This window comes from Erinaceus europaeus, chromosome 8 (assembly GCF_950295315.1).
Source record: "Erinaceus europaeus chromosome 8, mEriEur2.1, whole genome shotgun sequence".
Classification (NCBI taxonomy): Eukaryota; Metazoa; Chordata; class Mammalia; order Eulipotyphla; family Erinaceidae; genus Erinaceus; species Erinaceus europaeus.
The window spans coordinates 114,947,431-114,966,452 of NC_080169.1; the positions used below are offsets into that span (position 1 = coordinate 114,947,431).

The following is a 19,022-nucleotide window of genomic DNA, read 5'->3' on the forward strand; positions in this document are numbered from 1 at the left end:
TCCTCCTATCAGTGATTTACACTTTCAAGAGTTTTTTCCACTCCTCAGTATGTGCCCTCATCTGTAGGATAAAGTTATCTCAGTTTAACCCATTTGACAGGATCCTAGAGTCCCGCTCTTGAGCATAGATTGTATCTTTAATAGAGACACATGCTGGCTTTGCTGCCCTCCTCTTGACTATCTCCTTCCAGTGATGGGGATGTTGAGTCATGTCTTCTGGTGGAAACAACACGATTACACTAAGGTTCTGAAGTCCAAGAAAACGGGACCTCTTCCCTCTATCTCTTCTTTTTACCCTGTCTTTGCAAAGACAGAATAAGAATGTACTTGTGAAAGCTTCCTCCCAGTTTCTTTTTCTCTACCGCCTATCATATTGGGAGGTAAACTTCAGCCCTCTGGCCCTCAAGCCACAACAACCTCACCAAACAAGTCACTGACTGCTTCTGGAGCCCATTGGAGGAAGCAACACATCAAAGTGTGGAGAGTCACCAAGTCAAGGCCAGGTGGTGTCACACCTGGTTGAGCACACATGTTACAATACACAAAAACCTGAGTTCAAGCACTTGGTGTCCACCTGCAAAGGGAAAGCTTTGTGAGTGGTGGAGCAGTGCTGCAAGTGTCTCCTGTCTCTCCCCCTGCCTGTCTCCCTCTTCCCTCTCATTACTGGTTGTCTCTATTCAATAAATAAATAAAGATAATGCCGAAGAATGAAAAATAAAAAAGACAGTAATCAAGTCACACACGAGGGAAATGATGATCTCCGAAATAGATGTGATCTATATGTAGACGGTGTAATGGATTTATGTTTAGAAATTGTATTGATTTGTTACTGATTAAAATTTCTCCTTAAATTTATAATGCCTGCCTTCACGCCTGGATTTATGCCTCGTTATCTTCATAGTCACCAACGCATTTCTAATGCCATTTTCATTATCAGATTGACCCCTTCTCCTTTCCCTCCACTACCCTTTCCCTGCATGCAATCACTGTATATATAGTAAGCCTAGGAGGTTTTGTGGTTGTGATTCTTCTATTTGCTTTAGTTATTTATGCTCTTCCTGTAAGAATTCTACCTGGTACTTGTTATGCTTCCTAGACCTCATAGCCCTACGGAAACCATGTCTACTTCCAACCATATTGTTGGGAGGGCATGATTTCATTTTTTTTTCCTAATAAAATAAAAACATTCCCTTCAGTATCTCCATGACAACTTCTTTATCCAGCCACGTGTGGACCAGCATTTATGACACTTCTATGTCTTATGAATATCTGTGTCTTATGAATAATCCTGTTGCGAAAATAATTGAGGTAAATCAATCAATTTGTTATTTTTCACATTCTTCATATGAATGACAAAGATAGGCATTTTCTGGGTTAAATACTATTTTTCCTAAGGAATCTCCATGTTTCTCCAACCGGAGAGTCTAGCACTTACTCTACTGTGTTACCTCCCAGGCTAAGGAATCTCCATAGTGCAGAAAAAAAAAACAAACTTACATTCCCACCAACAATGTGCAAAACGTATTCTCATCATCGTTCCTAATTGCTTCTTGCTTCCAGTCTTTTGAATACAGGTAATTATTACTGGTGTAAAGTCACGTTGGATTGCATTTCTCTAGTAGAGGTGAACTGGATTTTTTTTTCTGTTTTTGCTTTGATTTGCTTTTCTAGTTGAACTGAGTCATTTTTGTCCTGTAGACAAGTGTCTCTTCTTCCCATTTATTGATTGGATTATTATGGTTGAGAAGATATATATGTATATGTGTGTGTATGTGTATATGTATATGTGTATATACCTATATATATATATATTTGTGGTAGGATTTTTGTTTGTTTGGAAGACTCTGCTATTTTTTAAAGAGCTGTCAATTTTATTCTTTCAAGAGAGAGATGGAATACCACTGCTTCAGCACATGCAGATTCAGAGATCAAACTCAGGTCCTCATACATGCAAGTACTGCCCTCTACCCACTGAGCCAACTCCTGTGCCACTGTTCAAGATAGACTTTCTGATATTAACTCCCTGACACACATACATTTTACAAATATCTTTTCCCAGTGAACTGGTTGCTTTTCTTCATTTTCGCTGTTCTTTATTTTCCATGTACAAAGGGTTTTTGCTTTGGATGTAGAGTCATTTGCATGTGCTCGATTTTCTTTGGGTATTGAACTGAAATCTTTGTGAACAATGCTTTTTACCCTCACTTCTTTTCTTTCCTCCAGGATTATTATTGGGGCTCAGTTCCTGCAACAGAATCCACTGCTCCTGGAGGCTATTTTTTTCCCTTTCGTTGCCCTTGTTGTTTGTTGTTGTTGCTGCCATTGTTGGACAGGGAAGAGAGAAATGGAGAGAGGAGCGGAAGACAGCAAGGGGGAGAGAAAATAGACACCTGCAGACCTGCTTCACTGCTTGTGAAGCGACCCCTCTGCAGGTGGGGAGCTAGGGCCTTGAACCCGGATCCTTACACTGGTCCTTAGGCTTTGCGCCATGTGTGCTTAACCCATTGTACACCGCCCAGCACCCCCTTCTTTTTATATATTTTATTTTTTATTATTGGATAGAGACTGAGAGAAACTGAGAGAGTAAGGAGAGATAGAGAGGGAGACAGAGAGGTGCCTGCAGCACTGCTTCTCCACTCATGAATTGTTCCCTCTGCAGGATGGGACCGAATTATTCTCTTGAGATGTTGTTGGATTTGATTTGGCAAAATCTTGTTCAGGTCTTTGCATCAATATTTATCATGGATATAGGTCAATAGTTTCTTTTCTGGTAGAGTCCCTTCCTGATTTGGAGATCAAAGTGAAATTTGCCTCATAGAATGTGTTTAATAGTCGTTACTCTTCTAAAATCCTCTGGACTAGTTTGAAGAAAATGGGTGTTAGTTCTTTTTTGAAAGTCTTATAGAATCTGTTGCTTTGATTTGCTTTTCTAGTTGAACTGAGTCATTTTTGTCCTGTAGAGAAGTGTCTCTTCTTCCCATTTACTGATTGGATTATTATGGTTGAGAACCCATCTGTGCCTGAGCTTTTATTCTTGGGTATATTTTTTATTATCAACTCAATATCTAAAAGTAGTGATTGACTTGTTTAAGATATCTACTTCCTCTTGAGTTAGGCTTGGCAGATGGTAGGATTCTAGAAATGCATTCTTCTCTTCTAGGTTGTCCAATGTATCGCCATAAAGATATTCATAATATTCACATATGATTCTGTGTATCTCTCCATTTTCAGTTGTAATTTCTTTTTTTAATATTTATTTAATTTATTCCCTTTTGTTGCCCTTGTTGTTTTATTGTTGTAGTTATTATTGTTGTGGCTGTTGTTGGATAGGACAGAGAGAAATGGAGAGAGGAGGGGAAGACAGAGAGGAGGAGAGAAAGATAGACACCTGCAGACCTGCTTCACCGCCTGTGAAGCGACTCCCCTGCAGGTGGGGAGCCGGGGTTCGAACCGGGATCCTTATGCCGGTCCTTGTGCTTTGCGCCACCTGCGCTTAACCCGCTGCGCTACAGCCCGACTCCCCTTCAGTTGTAATTTCATCTCTCTCATTCCTGATTGTTTTTATCATAGTTTTCTCTTTTTTAAAACTTAAAAAAATTATATTTATTTACTATTGGATAGAGACATAGACAAATTGAGAGAGGAGGAGAAGATAAAGAGGGAGAGAGATAGAGAGACACCTGCAGCCCTGCTTCAACACTTGTGAAGCTTTCTCCCTGGAGATAGGGACCAAGGGCTTGAACCTGGGTCCTTGTTCCCTGTAATGTGTGTGCTTAACCAGATGCACCACTGCCTGGTCCTCTCTCTTTTTATTTTTGTGAGTCTGGTCACTGATTTATCTCTTTTATTTATCCTTTCAAATATCAGCTCTTGATTTATTTAATCTTTTGGATCATCTTTCTGGAATCTGTTTCATAAATTTCTGCTCTGATTTTGAGTATTTTGTTCCTCCTGATGACTTTTGCCTTTGTGTTTCTCCTTTTCCAATTGGCTCAGTTGTGATATTAGGTAGCTTACTTGAGATGCTTGGTGTTTGTTAATATAATATGAGCCTGTACTGATATAAGTCTTCCTTTTATGAAAGCTTTGGCTGCATCCCACAGGGTCTAATAGTTGGTCTCTTCATTTCCATTGTTCTCCAAGTAAATTTTAATTGCTCTTTTGATTTTTTTTCAGTGACCCAGGTATTACTCAGGAGTGTATTGTTCAGTCTTCATAGTTTATTTCTATCCTCACTGCCTTATGGGCAGAAAAGATACTTTTTATGATTTCAATATTCAATTTTTATAATTTCAATATTTTCATATTTATTAAGACTGTCTTTGTGTCCCAATATATAGTCAATCCTTGAGAATGTTGCATGTATACTTGAAAATAATATAGATTCTTTGGGGGGATAGAAGATGTTCTAAATATATCTGTTAAGTTCATCTCATTTTTTTTTTTTTTCTTTTTTAAAATTTCTTTATTGGAGAATTAATGTTTTACATTCACAGTAAATACAATAGTTTGTACATGCATGACATTTCCCAGTTTTCCACATAACAATACAACCCCCACTAGTTCCTCTGTCATCTTTCATGGATCTGTATTCTCCCCACCCACCCAACCCAGAGTCTTTTACTTTGGTGAAATACGTCAGTTACTTGTGTAATTCAGATTATACTTGTGTTTTCTCTTCTGATCTTGTTTTTTCAATTTCTGCCTGAGAGTGAGATCATCTCATATTCATCCTTCTGCTTCTGACTTATTTCACTTAACATGAATTTTTCAAGGTCCATCAAGATCAGCTGAAAACAGTGAATTCACCATTTTTTATAGCTGAGTAGTATTCCATTGTGTATAAAGACCACAACTTTCTCAGCCACTCATCTGTTGTTGGACACCTGGGTTACGTCTAGGTTTGGGCTATTACAAATTGTGCTGCTAAGAACATATGTGTACACAGATCTTTTTGGATGGGTGTGCTGGGTTCCTTAGTATATATCCTTAGGAGAGGAATTGCAGGATCATAGGGAAGGTCCATTTCTAGCCTTGTGAGAGTTCTCCAGACTGTTCTCCACAGAGGTTGGACCAATTGACATTCTCACCAGCAGTGCAGGAGGGTTCCTTTGACCCCACACCCTCTCCAGCATTTGCTGCTGTTACCAATTCTGATGTATGACATTCTCACAGGAGTGAAGTGTTATCTCATTGTTGTCTTTATTTGCATTTCGCTGACAATCAGAGATGTGGAGTATTTTTTCATGTGTTTCTTGGCCTTTTGGATCTCTTCTGTGGTGAATATTCTGTCCATGCCCTACCACCATTTTGGGTGGGATTATTTGTTGTCTTGTTGTTGAGATTTACAAGTTCTTTATATATTCTGGTTATTAGCCTCTTGTCTGATGTATGGCATGTAAAGATCTTCTCCCATTCTGTGAGGGGTCTCTTAGTTTGGTTACTAGTTTCTTTAGCTGTGCAGAAGCTTTTGAATTTGATGTAGACGCATAGGTTTATACTTGCCTTAGTCGTCTTTATAATTGGATTTGTTGCATTCAAGATGTATTTAAAATTTATGTGGAAAAGAGTTCTTCCAATATTTTCCTCTAAGTATCTGATAGTTTCTGGTCTAACATCCAAGTCCATGATCCACTTGGAATTTGTGTTTGGTGATATAAAGTGATTCAGTTTCATTCTTCTGCATGTTTCAACCCATTTTTTCCAACACCATTTGTTGAAGAGACTCTGCTTTACCCATTTAATAGTCGGGGCACCTTTGTCAAAGATTAGATGTCCATAGGTATGGGGGCTTACTTCTGATGTATTTAGATGGCTTCTCATTGGATGCATAGATGACAATAATTGTTAGGTACTCTTGATTGACAAATTCTCTGATAATTAACTAATGTCTATCCCTATCTTTTTCAATTTTATTTATTTTAAAGTTTATCTCATATGATATGAAAAATAGCTTTTCCTGTCCCTTTTTTGTGGTCCATTGGCTTGTGTGATAGTTTTCAATCTTTTTACTTTGAGTCTGTGTTTATCTTGTTGCATTAGGTGGGTTTCCTGCAAACAGCATATTGTTGGGTTGTGTTTTCTGATCTATCTTCCTACTCTGTGCCTTTTAATAGGTAAATTCAGTCCATTGACATTTATTGGTATCATAGATTGAAGATATTTTGACTCCATTATTGTAGAATTTTATAGTGTTCTGATATATGACCTATTTGTGGTGGTCTGACTGTTTATAGGATACCTTTCAGAACTTCTTTCAGGGCAGACTTGGTGATAGTTGATTCTTTCAACTGTTGCTTATCTGAGAAGGTTTTTATGCCTCCATCTAGTTTGAATGACAGTCTAGCAGGATACAGTAGTCTTGGTTGAAAGCTTTCTCATTGAGTACTGGATAGACATCTTGCCATTCTCTTCTGGCCTGTAGTATTTGTGTGGAGAAGTCAGCTGTTAGTCTTATGGGTTTTCCTCTGTAGGTGACTGTTTTTATCTTGCAACCTTCAGGATCCTTTCTTTATCCTTATTCCTTTCCATTCTAAATAGGATGTGATATGTCTTGCTGTTTTTAACCCTGGGTTAATTCTGTTTGGGACCCTCTGGGCTTCTTGAGCCTTTATGTCTTTCATGTTGTCTAGACTAGAGAAGTTCTCAGCTATTATGTCCTATAGAATGCTTTCTTCCCCTCCCTCTCTTTCTTTATCTGGTAAGCCAATAATGAGTATGTTATTTCTTTTGAAGTTGTCCCATATATCTCTGTTGTAGTTTTCAGTATCTTTTAATCTCTTTTTGAGATCTCTTACTTCTTTTAGTTGTCTCTAATTTGTCCTTGACCTTGTTAATTCTGTTTTCAGCCTCATTTATTCTATTCTTTCTCCCCTCTATTGAAATAGTTCATCTATTTTGTTACCCTGTTCTGACACTGTTTTAGCTGTTTAACTAGTTGTGTTCTTTGCTTAGCTATTTTCAGTTTTCAGATCTCTAATAACCTTGAGATAGTTTTTTTCTCCCAGAGTCTTATTTGTTGTTTCTGCATTTCTAATGACAATTCTCTCAAATTCTTTACCCACACCTGTGGTTATTTCCTTAACTAGTGTTTGGATGTTGACTTCATTATTCTCTGCTTCAACCTTTGGGGGACTTTTAGCTAGACTCTGTCCTGGTTCATTTCTCCTATATTTCCTCTTGGTTTTACCATTCTATATAGTATGTTATGTGGTCCCTCTCTCAGTAGTTTTAAAATTACTGGTCACTCTTGCCTGGAGTGACTTGTGTCTAAGTAAGTTACTTAAAGATTTCACAGTTGTGGAAATTAACAGTTGTTTCAATATTACTTTAATCCCTAAGTTGGAGCACAAAGGCTATTAAAGCCTCTTTTGGTCTTTTTCTTCCCTGAAGGCTATGTGAGTCTGAGGGCTTTTTAACTATAAGTAGGTTTCTTAGCTTAATCATTCGCTTCTAACCAAGAGATAAATCTGGGTGGGGAGAGATAATACCGTGGTTATGCAAAGAGACACCCCAAGGATCCAAAGCTCTGAGCTCAATTCAGCTTCTCTGCCAAGCTGGGCAGCACTGCTGGGCCCTGTGAGTTTCTAAAGAAGTCCCATTTACAGTCTGTGGGTTCCGAGGCAATTACTCACCATGTTTCCATCAGGAGAACATTATGGAATGGCTTCCACCATACAGCACCACCACTAAGCCATCAGGGTCTAGATCTTCTCCTGAGTTTCCTAGTCAGTTCTCTGTTCCCAGATGTCAGCACAAGGCCTGACACCTGTTGCTCCAGTCTCTGAAGGCTGTATCAATGGAGACTCACAGTTGCATTTGGTGAGTCTTAGGGGAGTCCTCTCTTCACTTCAGCGGTCTTTTTGTTGGTAAAACAGACTGGAATTGTTGCCTCAACTGGTAAACTGCTGGACTTTTACCAGCCATTTGAGAGTAGAAACAGGGTTTAGCCCCAGGAATCTCTCCTTAGGCTTCTCTCTGTCTATGAGCCACATGTGTTTGTACTCACCAATGATTTGGTGGGTTCCCAGAGTTGTTCTAGTCCTTTCTGTTGCAATCCCAGGTGATCTCCTTTGGTATTCTTAGTTGACCTGGGAGAGGAAAGGAGAGAAACACAGCTGCTGCTGCTTCATAGCCTGTTCTCCCTGCCTGTGTTTCTTAGAGTTGATATTCTCTCCTCCACCTGATTATGTCTATACCTGATTTTCTTAAGCCTCTTACCTCAACATGAACTGCATCTGCCATGTCACTTAGGCCCTACAGTTCTGTTTGGAGTTTTTTTTTTCCTTCTATACTTTGTAATTATTTGATAAAGTGATTGATGAGTTTTTGAATTTTAACTTTTTTTCTACTTTTTTTCTTGCCTCCAGTCACTGAGGCTTAATGCCAGCATTGGAATGCATTTCTCCTGCTCCTGGTGGCCTTTTAATTTTTCCTTTCCCCCCACCATTTTATTCAATAGAATAGAGAGAAGTTGAGGAGTGGAATAGAGAGGGAGAGAGATAGAGAGAGACACCTGAAGACCTGCTTCACCACTTATGAAGCATTCCTGCTGCAGGTGGGGAATGGGGCTTGAACCTGGGTCCTTGTGCAGATCCTTGCACTTATTAGCATGTGTGCTTAATTGGGTGTGCCATCACCTGGCTCTCACCTTTAGTTTCCTGAATTGATTTCATAATGAGTCTTCTGAACTCTATACTCATCATTTTTTCTAGATCTGTGTCTGTCTGGTCATTTGAGATTTCTGTCATTGCTACCTATGTATTTCTCAGTTTTTCATTTAGTGTGGATTTTTTTGTTGTGCCAGTAGGAGGTGCTACAACTCAGGTATTTGATTTCCCTATTTGCATATCTTGCTGGAAGAGGGGAGAGTTTATCCTGAATCACCAGTTTGGTTCTGTGACTTTGATGTCAATATAGGGTTTCCCTACTGCTGTTCCAGCTTCTGTAAGGCAACAGCAATGGAGACTCAAGAAGTCCTATTGTAAATTTGTGAGTTTTTAGATGATTTTTTTTTCATTTAAGTCTTTCTGTTGCTAAAACTCAGACCCAGGTGTGGTGTGTCTCTGTTGCAGATCTAATTTGGTGTGCCATCACTAAGTGCCAGTTTTTAGTCCTGGGAATTGCTTACTCACCCCTTTTTGTACATATGCCACATGTGTCTGTACTCACCTTTGGCTTAGGTGATTTTTTTTCCCCTTTCTTTCTTTCTTTCTTTCTTTTTTTTTTATTGTCACCAGTGTTATTGCTGGGCCTTGATTCCAGCACTACAAATTCACAGCTCCCAGTGATCACCCGCCCCCCACCTTTTATTTCTTTCTTTCTAGATTTTTTTTTTTAATTTTTTATTTAAGAAAGGATTAGTGAACAAAAGCATAAGATAGGAGGGGTACAACTCCACACAATTCCCAACACCCAATCCCCATAACCCACCCCCTCCCCTGATAGCTTTCCCATTCTCTATCCCTCTGGGAGCATGGACCCAGGGTCGTTGAGGGTTGCAGAAGGTAGAAGGTCTGGCTTCTGTAATTGCTTCCCCGCTGAACATGGGCGTTGACTGGTCGGTCCATACCCCCAGTCTGCCTCTCTCTTTCCCTAGTAGGGTGTGACTCTGGGGAAGCTGAGCTCCAGGACACATTGGTGGGGTCTTCAATCCAGGGAAGCCTAGCCAGCATCCTGGTGGCATCTGGAACCTGGTGATTGAAAAGAGAGTTAACATATGAAGCCAAACAATTTGTTGAGCAATCATGGATCCCAAGCTTGGAATAGTGGAGAGGAAGTGTTAGGGAGGTACTCACTGCAAACTCTAGTGTAGTCCTGCTTTCAGGTATATATTTTGCAGTAGTTTATGGATACGTGTGCACATAAGCTCTCTCTCACAGAAACTGGTGTATATCTAGGTTATGGGACTTTGTTAGAAAGTGAACTACCTGAGATGAAATTAGAGTGTACTATTAAAGGAAAGGTCTCACCCGAGTAATGAAGGTGAAGGGTTGTCATTCCACACGTGAAGTCTCTGGATACATTCTGAGGTGAAGCATGTTGAGGTAGCAATCGTTGCTTTGGTTAGGTTGTGATCGGCAGATGCAATGTTATTTGGTTTGGATTGGGAGATGCATACGGGAAAGTGGGCCCTATCCAAGGGTTCCAGGACTGGGGGAAGTAGGGGCTCTATAGTGAAGATGTGAGGTTCCTGCTGTCTTAAGGTTCAAAAAGACACTCAATAGTTAATATTATCATCACATTATTTGTTAATTGGGTTAACTTTGAAAAGTCCCTTTGTTATGGTTTGCTGGACAGTACCCAGTATCTTGTATATAGCTGTGCTATTGGAAGCTTCTAATCTACTTGGTCTAGGCTTTTGAGAGAGTCCGCATATCAAATACATAGCCTATATATTAAAAAGATTCAGTTTGTCTTTTGAGAAACTTTGAGACATACAATTGATTTCCCCCTCTCATATTAATTAGCTACTGATTTATATGTCTACATTTTGCTAGGAGTGTACATAAACACCATTCCCACCACCAAAGGACTGTGACCCATCCCTCCCGCCCACTCCCACCCCCCACTGGCCCAGGAAGCTACATGCCTACCCCTCACCACTGGGTTTTTACTTTGGTGCCCTACTTACAATTTGATCAGGTCCTGCTTTTAGTTTCCCTTTCAGATCTTCTTAGTCAGCTTCTGTTGATGAGTGGGATCATCCCATACTCATCTTTATCTTTCTGACTTAGTTCACTTAACATAATTCCTTCTAGCTCTGTCCAAGATGGGTCAGAGAAGGTGGGTTCATTGTTCTTGATAGCTGCATAGTATTCCATTGTGTATATATACCACAGCTTTCTCAGCCACTCATCTGTTGTTGGGCACCTAGATTTTATTAGCTAGGACAGAGAGAAATGAAAAGAAGGCAGAGAGAGATAGATAGACACCAGCAAACCCGTTTCACTGTTAATGAAGTGGACCTCCTACAGGTGCAGAGTCAGAGTTTAAACCATTTCCTTGCACTTGTTAAATTGTGTGCTTAATCATATACACCACTTCCCATCCTGCTGATCTTTCCCTCTCTTCTCTCTCTCTCTCTCTCTCTCTCTCTCTCTCTCCCTTTAATTGTTTTTTGCCAGCCATTCCTGAGTAAGACCTTTTAGTCACAGGAAACTGTCCTTCACCTATTTTCTGTCCATGAACCACACCAGTCTGAACTCACCTGTGGCTTGGTGAGTTTTTAAAGAGAACCTGGTCATCTTCTGTTGAGTTTTCAGGTGATTTTTCCTGCTTTTCCTAGTAGATTAAGGAGAGAAAAATATGGCTTCTGCTAGTCCATAGCCATGCCTCTGGAAGTCCTTCTCTACCAGCCTGTTACTGCAGATTACATCAAAGATATAACATAATCTTGGACAAATTTTATAGAAGCCCACTTACAACTTAAAGGATAAAACCAACTACCAGAGAAATGAAGAAGTCATCATCCAAGAAAGGAACTAGAGAAAAGCTAGATACCAGGGAATCAATTGATCTTATCCAGATACAGAGAGGACAACATTGCCTGAGGAGAAGGAAGTGAGTTCCCACAATTTGAAAGACCTGAGCATACCTATCCTTCATTCAGGAAGATACTCAGTTGACCTACAGGGATATGGAAAAATTAATAAATGATCAAATTCACAGGTTATCAGAAAAGTGTAAATGAAGATAACAATGATATAATACCTCACCCCTTTGAGCGTGGATTATATCAAAAAAGGACAGAAATAATAAGTATTAGTAATATGTGGAGAGTAAGGGACACAGTCACACAATTAGTAGGAAAATAAATTCATGTATCCCCTGTGTAAAATAGTTTGGAGATACCCAAAAACACTTAAAAGTGACTTACTGTATGATTTGGTACTTTTTCTCCTAGGTATTTGTCAAAAAAATACACATACATGAAAATATCTTGGTCTGCCTACTCAACTTTGTAAACAACTTAATAAAGTTGTGGTATTGGGCCAGATGGTATCACACCTGGTTAAGAAAGTTGTGGTATAAATGTGTCCTGGGCTCCCCAGAGCGCTGCTCCACTAGGGAAAGATAGTAATAGACTGGGAGTATGGATCCACTTGCCAACGCCTATGTCCAGTGGAGAAGCAATTACAGAAGCAATTACAGACCTTTCATCTTCTTCAGTGCATAATGATCCTGGGTTCATACTCCCAAAGGGATAAAGAATAAGGAAACTCACAATGGAGTGGATGGGATGTGGCATGCTGGTGGTGGGAATGGTATGAACTATACTCTTCTTATCCCACAGTCTTCTCAATCATTATTAAATCACCAATAATAAATAAATAAAATAAGTTGAAAAATAAGAAAACACAAAGCAGAACTTGGACTGGGCTTAGTGTATTGCACCAAAGTAAAGGAAGGATATGAGATGGAGTGTGGCGGAGGGTAGGGTTCATGTCTTAGAACATGATGTCAGAGGACCTAGAGCGGGTTGAATTGTTGTGTGGAACATTTTTTCATGGCTATGGAGCATCTTACTATTAGAGAAGCATATATAAAGATACATTTCCCTAATTTCTCAGGTGAGACCTTTCCTTTGACAGGATTCTCTAATTCCATTCCAGGTGGTTCACTTTCTAACAAAGTCCCCAAATCTAGATATACACCAGGTCCCATGAGATAGAACATATGTTCACATGTGTCCATAAATTAGGGCAAAATATAGACCTGAAAGCAAAAGTGCACAATAGTCTGCAGTGAGTCAGTATAAAGTTCACAGTGAAATAGTGTCTACTTAGACTTAGATACCCTCCTCACTTACTTCCTATTACACTTCCCCTATTCACTCCAAAGCTAACCTTATCAAAGCAAGGACTGCAAAATCTGGATAGGGTAAGACACTGGCATATTTTAATGATGACTCTTTAGTCACTATTAGGCCACCCCATCAGCTGGGGCCCTAGTAGGGGAGTCCTGAGGTTCCCAAACAGACATGATGGGCCTAGACCTTGAATACATCCCTCGATCTCTATCATCAGTCATCTCTATCAGTAACAACAAAATAGACCCCTTTGTGGGCCCCCATAGGACCTTGCCCTCAATGTGGACCAAAAATGGTAGAGAATGTTCCATCCTCCAAAGGGAGATTGGACAACATATTCTATGCTACACCTGAGAAGATGGGTCCTGATATTGAGGCAGCTTGTAATATTCCTACTCATGACCACAGAATGTGAGCTCAGATCTACAGGGATGCAGAGGTCACATAGGCTCCCAAACTGAATATAGGCCCCAGATCACATCAATTCAATGGGGTTTACAGTCAATAATATTTAAACCCCTTTCTCATATTAGGGAGCTACTCTCTTCCCTAATCCAGCTTTCTGGTCATTTTGCAGCCATGATATCACCTCCCTAGACAATAACTTGGATCCACCTGGTTATCAGATTTCAGGCCCAGGAAAAAAAAGAAAGAAAGAAAAAAGAAAACTAGTATGGCCACAGGCCCTTTGGAATATAACTAAAATATGCCTACTAGCTATCTACAAAATGGAGACACTATTCATCTGCACTATTCCAGCCTTTAGGTTTATGATTAGTCAACAATTTGTTGGCTTTGTATGTTAACTCTCTTTTTAGCCACCAGGTTCCAGATGCTAGCATTATGCCAACCAGATTTCCCTGGACAGACAACCCCACCAATGTGTCTTGGAGCTCCTTTTCCCCAGAGCCCCGCCCCACTAGGGAAAGAGAAAGACAGGCTGGGAGTATGGATCTATCTGTCAATGCCCATGTTCAGTGGGGAAGCAATTTCAGAAGCCAGACCTTCTACCTTGTGCATCCTACAATGAAAAATTAACTAAGGCCAAGCTGAATGGTGCATACCACTGACCATTCAGGAAAAGCTGAATGGTCCGTACTCCCAGACAGCTAAAGCTGTCAGGGGGAGGTGATGGGATACAGAGGTTTGGTGGTGGGAATTGTGTGGACTTGTACCCCTCTTATGCTATGGTTTTGTCAGTGTTTCCTTTTCATAAATAAAATAAAATTAAAATAAATAGTAGTATTGGTGCTTTGGAGATGAGTAAGATATGATAGTACATTTTGAGGAGATAAAAAGTTATAATTAAAAAAATATAAACTTGTAAATAAACAATTCCTTCTAAAATAAAATTATTGTAAAATGAAGAGAGAGAGAGAGAGAGAGAGAGAGAGAGAGAAGTAGGACAGCCTTGGTCCAGGGTTTGAGCCTTGGGTCTATGGGGCAGCACCATAGGAAAACACCACAGATTGTGGAATAGTGCTATGGTGCCTCCCAACCCTCACTTTGTTTCTCCTTCTCTCTCTCTCTCTCTCTCTCTAGATATATATATCCTCTATGTAAAATGCTTTAGAGTCAAAAAGAAGAACAAGAAGAAGGAGGAGGAGGAGGAGGAGGAGGAAGGAGGAGGAGGAGGAAGGAGGAGGAGGAGGAGGAAGGAGGAGGGGGAGGAGGAGGAGGAGGAGGAGGAGGAGGAGGAGGAAGAAGAAGAAGAAGAAGAAGAAGAAGAAGAAGAAGAAGAAGAAGAGGAGGAGGAGGAGGAGGAGGAGGAGGAGGAGGAGGAGGAGGAGGAGGAGGAGGAAGGAGTAAGAAGGGGGGATGAGGAGAAGAAACCTTTTTTTTTTTCGAATTCTAAGAGATATGTTAGGATAAAGCGATAGACATTCCACTCTATAGCATGAATGACTATACCATTTGCACAATTTGGAAGACACATACAAGCAGGATATGAGGGGACAGATAAGCCTATGTCTAAGGTTTGAGCACAGTCCAAGCTGGAGAATGGGATCCATGTGTCCTGACAGGTGATACCAAGTGACAGAGAGAAGAAAGAGAAACAACTGCAGCACTGCTTCACCTCTTGTGAAGCTTCCTTCCTGCAGGTGGGCACTTGAGGCTTGAACCTGGGTCCTTGTACATGGTAACATGTGTACTCAACTGGGCGCACCACTGCTCAGGCCAGCTTATCTCTCTGAAGTTCTCAAAATATGATTCCTAAAAAGAATCTCTAGAATCATGTGATAATTTATGAGAAATACAAATTCTTAGCTCTACCCCAAATTTACCGAGTTAAAATTTTTAGTATAAACACCAGTTGTGAGGTGAGGAAGGAAGGAAGGAATGAAGGAAGGAAGGAAGGGATAAAAGGACAGAGGTAGAGAAAGAAAGAGATACCAGTCAAATCACTGCACAAGTTCCATTTTGGTTGATGCCAATGACCAATCCATGCCTCACACATGCAGATCTGTAGGCACTGAGCCACTACCCGGCCACTCACTCTATATTTGTGAGAGATGTCCGCATCACCAAAGAGAAGTCCCCAGGCCAATGGGCTCTGCATTCCCTCATTGCAACAAATCTTTACATGAACTACCACATTTCACTCTCAAAGGAATGCTGCAGGAGAGGTATTTTATCTTACAGATAAAGAGAAGCAGGCTTTGGGCACCTCCTCAAAACTTCACCAAGCTGAAGAACTGGTCAGGCAGTCTCCCAGAGGAGTTCCCTGAATGCCAGTGTCTTCATAACTTGTGATAGTGGGCAATCCCGAATTCATCTGGGAACACCAGCAGACCAAATTTAGGTTGAAAATGATTTTATTCCCGTGCTGGGAAGTTTTCAAGAACTGCCCATTCATCAGATACAATATGCATATTTCTTGCCATCTTATCTAGGCTGGGCTTGAGAAAAACCTCAGGTAACCACATTCCTGCTCCATCCAGGTGAGCCTTATTTGCATTCCTCTCACCCCCTCAAGTGACCACGTTTGAGATTGCAGTGTCATAGGTTTAAAAAGAAGGGAAAGCCTGCCCTCTGCTGTCTCTCTCTCTCTCTCTCTTTCTCTCTCTCTCTCTCTCTCTCTCTCACACACACACACACACACACACACACACACACACACACACACGCGTGCACACACACACGCACACACACAGTCACCTGGCCAGCATACCTATACTCTCTTCTTTTCAATTTAATTTAATTTTACTTTGTTTTATTTTATTGTTGTGTCATCTTATTGAGGAAATAGTAGTACTCAACCATAAGAAATTATAAATGACAGCATATTCTCCTTCTATATCTCCACTGGCACTTGAAGGAATCACACAAAGAGTATAGTGGTGTTTTTGTTTTTGTTTTTGTTTTTGGGGGGGTGTTTAATTGTCATGTGTTTAATTTGAAAGAAAAAGTTATGTGTGTGCTTGGGCATATGGTCCAGAGCTGGCAAAGCTAGAGTAAAACCCTTAAAGATTAAAAATATTTATGATGCCAAGACAGAAGAGAACTATTCTCTTAAGTGAAGGTTTACCCGGGAGGGGAATCAAATGCAGGCTTGTGGTAAGAGAGTAAATTGTCGATAGACAAAGGGGATAAGACAGAAAAATAAATGGAAATGGACCCAACTAAATCATTATGTGGTGAAAACGTTTGACAATGTGCAAGGAGAAGAAAGAAGAGAACTTGCTACATCCTAGTGAATAAAATAGTTGATGGTGGTTAATCCGACTTATAGAGTGTGCTGGGAGCTCCATCACTATTTTTATTTATTTATTGACTATTAAACAGAAGCAGAGAAATCAAGAGGGGCATACAGAAAGGGAGAGAGAGAGAGAGGGACACTACAGCACTGCTTCAACACTCATGAAGCTTCCCCTCTGAAACTGGAGATTTGAACCCAGGTCTTTACACATTATAATATGTGTATTCAACCAAGTGCACCACCACCCAGCCTCCTGATCCATCCCTATTTGTGAATTAAAAGAAACTGACGGTCTCCCCTCTTTCTTTTCCTAAAAATGCTAAGAACCACGGTGCTTAACACCACCTGGTAGCTAGCTCTCTGCTATTCTCCATGATCAATAGCTGCCTTTGTTTTTTTGTATCCTCAGAAGACAAGCAAGGGAGCCCAAGCTTAGTTCCAAAAGGAAAATCCCAAGTTTACTTTATGTTTCATTGTTTGTTTTAATAAGAGTTTGAAAACCTGACTGTAGAAATTTGAACTCATAACATGAGAAGAGCTTGGAAATGTGTTTTTTTTCCCACAGATTCCTAAGTGATTAGAAACTCATCAAGCAGAAAGCGTATATGTATATGTATATGTATATGTATATGTATATGTATATGTATATGTATATGTATATGTATATGTATATGTATATGTATATGTATATGTATATGTATACATGTGCAAATAAAAATCCAAGATGACCTCTTAAAAAAAAAAAAAAGAAACTCATCAAGCAAATTCAGGACCAAAAACAAATTATTGCAGAAATGGAAAGAAGAATGACTCTGGGAACCTGGTAGTGGTGCATTTGTTACAATGCACAAGAACCAGGAGCAAGCCCCCAGTCACCACCTACAGGGGGAAAGCTCACGCATGGTGAAGCAGTGCTGCAGGTGTGTGTGTGTGTGTGTGTCCCTCTCTACTCCTCTGTCTCCCCCTTCCATCTCAATTTTTTCTGTCTCTATACAATGAATAATCAATAAATAAATGTCTAAAGAATTATTCTTTTAAACTAAGCAACACGTTACAGAATGTTATTTAATGAACATTTTGTTTTTTAATGTATCACATTTTATTTGAAATGAATAATACAACTAAATGGTTCAAAACTAAATAAAATACTATAAAGTTGACCATGTAAATGTTATCTTACAGGGGCCTGGCAGTGGTGCACCTGGATAAGTGCACACAGTACAGTGCACAAGGACCCAGGTTCAAGCCCCTTGTCCCCACCTGCAGGGGGGAGCTTCATGAGTGGTGAAGCAGGGCTGCAGGTGTCTCTGCATCTATCCTTCTCTAACTCCTCCCCCCTCTCAATTTCTCTCTATCTCTATCCAATAATTTTTTTTAAAAAAAGAAAGAAATGTTATCGTATATCTACTTTGTTTCTACTCTACTCAATCTTGCTGGAAATCTCAAGTGTCCATTTCTTTTGTATCCTGCTAGTGTTTCTTTATGCAGAATTAAGCAAAGAAAAATCTGAGTTTTATGTTGCCCTTTTTTTTAAAAAAATTATATTTATTTATTTTCCCTTCTGTTGCCCTTGTTATTTTTATTGTTGCTGTGCTTATTATTGTTGTTGTTGATGATGTTGTCATTGTTAGGACAGAGAGAAATGGAGAGAGGAGGGGAAGACAAAAAAGGGGAGAGAAAAATAGACACCTGCAGACCTGCTTCACCACCTGTGAAGTGACTCCCCTGCAGATGGGGAGCCGGGGGCTAGAACCTGGATCTTTATGCTTGTCCTTGTACTTTGTGCCACATGTGCTTAACCCCCCCGCCCCACTGTGCTATGAGCCAACTCCCTATATTGCCCTTTTGTACCTTAGACAAAAGGTAGCATATGGGGTATCTTTATGGAGCCTGCTTATTTTTTACTTAACAGCATATCTTAGCTAGTTTCCCATAGAAATATGAAACATTTTCATTTTAACTATAAATAATATTTCTTCTTATGACTGTACCAGTTTATCCAGTTTCTTGCTGATAGGCACTAGAACCCCCCATTTTTTGTTTGTTTGTTATCTCAGACAATGACAATACTTTGCGTATATTTTTATTTGTAGGCAATAATTACAGAATAAGCTCCCATAGATGGAGCTTCTAGGTGAAGAAGTAAATACACTGGTAATTTTGTATCTTTTCCAGTGTAGATTAATCAACATCTTATATAATCTTATATAAGATCATAAACAATCTTATAATTGCACTTGTAATTTTTACATAAAGGCTGTATCAGCACCCAGTGTGTGAAAGTGCAGATTTCATCACACGTAGGTTAATAGAAAGATTTTCTATAACTGAAGGTTTTGTGAATCAAATAGGTGAGCAGTGACATTTCAGTGTGGTTTTACCACGCATTTAGCACCATAAGATTTATTTTTTGCTTTGACTAGGCACCATTTGGACAATCTTGTCTGAACCATCTGTTCTTTGCCATTTTTATTTGCCTTCTGTGTTCTTGCTTATAGATTTTTAGGAGTT

The 19,022-nt window shown here is 39.8% G+C and overlaps 1 gene segment (V, D, J or C); it reads left to right on the top strand.

Annotated features, from left to right (window-relative positions):
* Positions 1 to 19,022, top strand: part of LOC103112879 (T cell receptor beta constant 2-like) — a 119,082-nt gene that overhangs the window by 90,292 nt on the left and 9,768 nt on the right.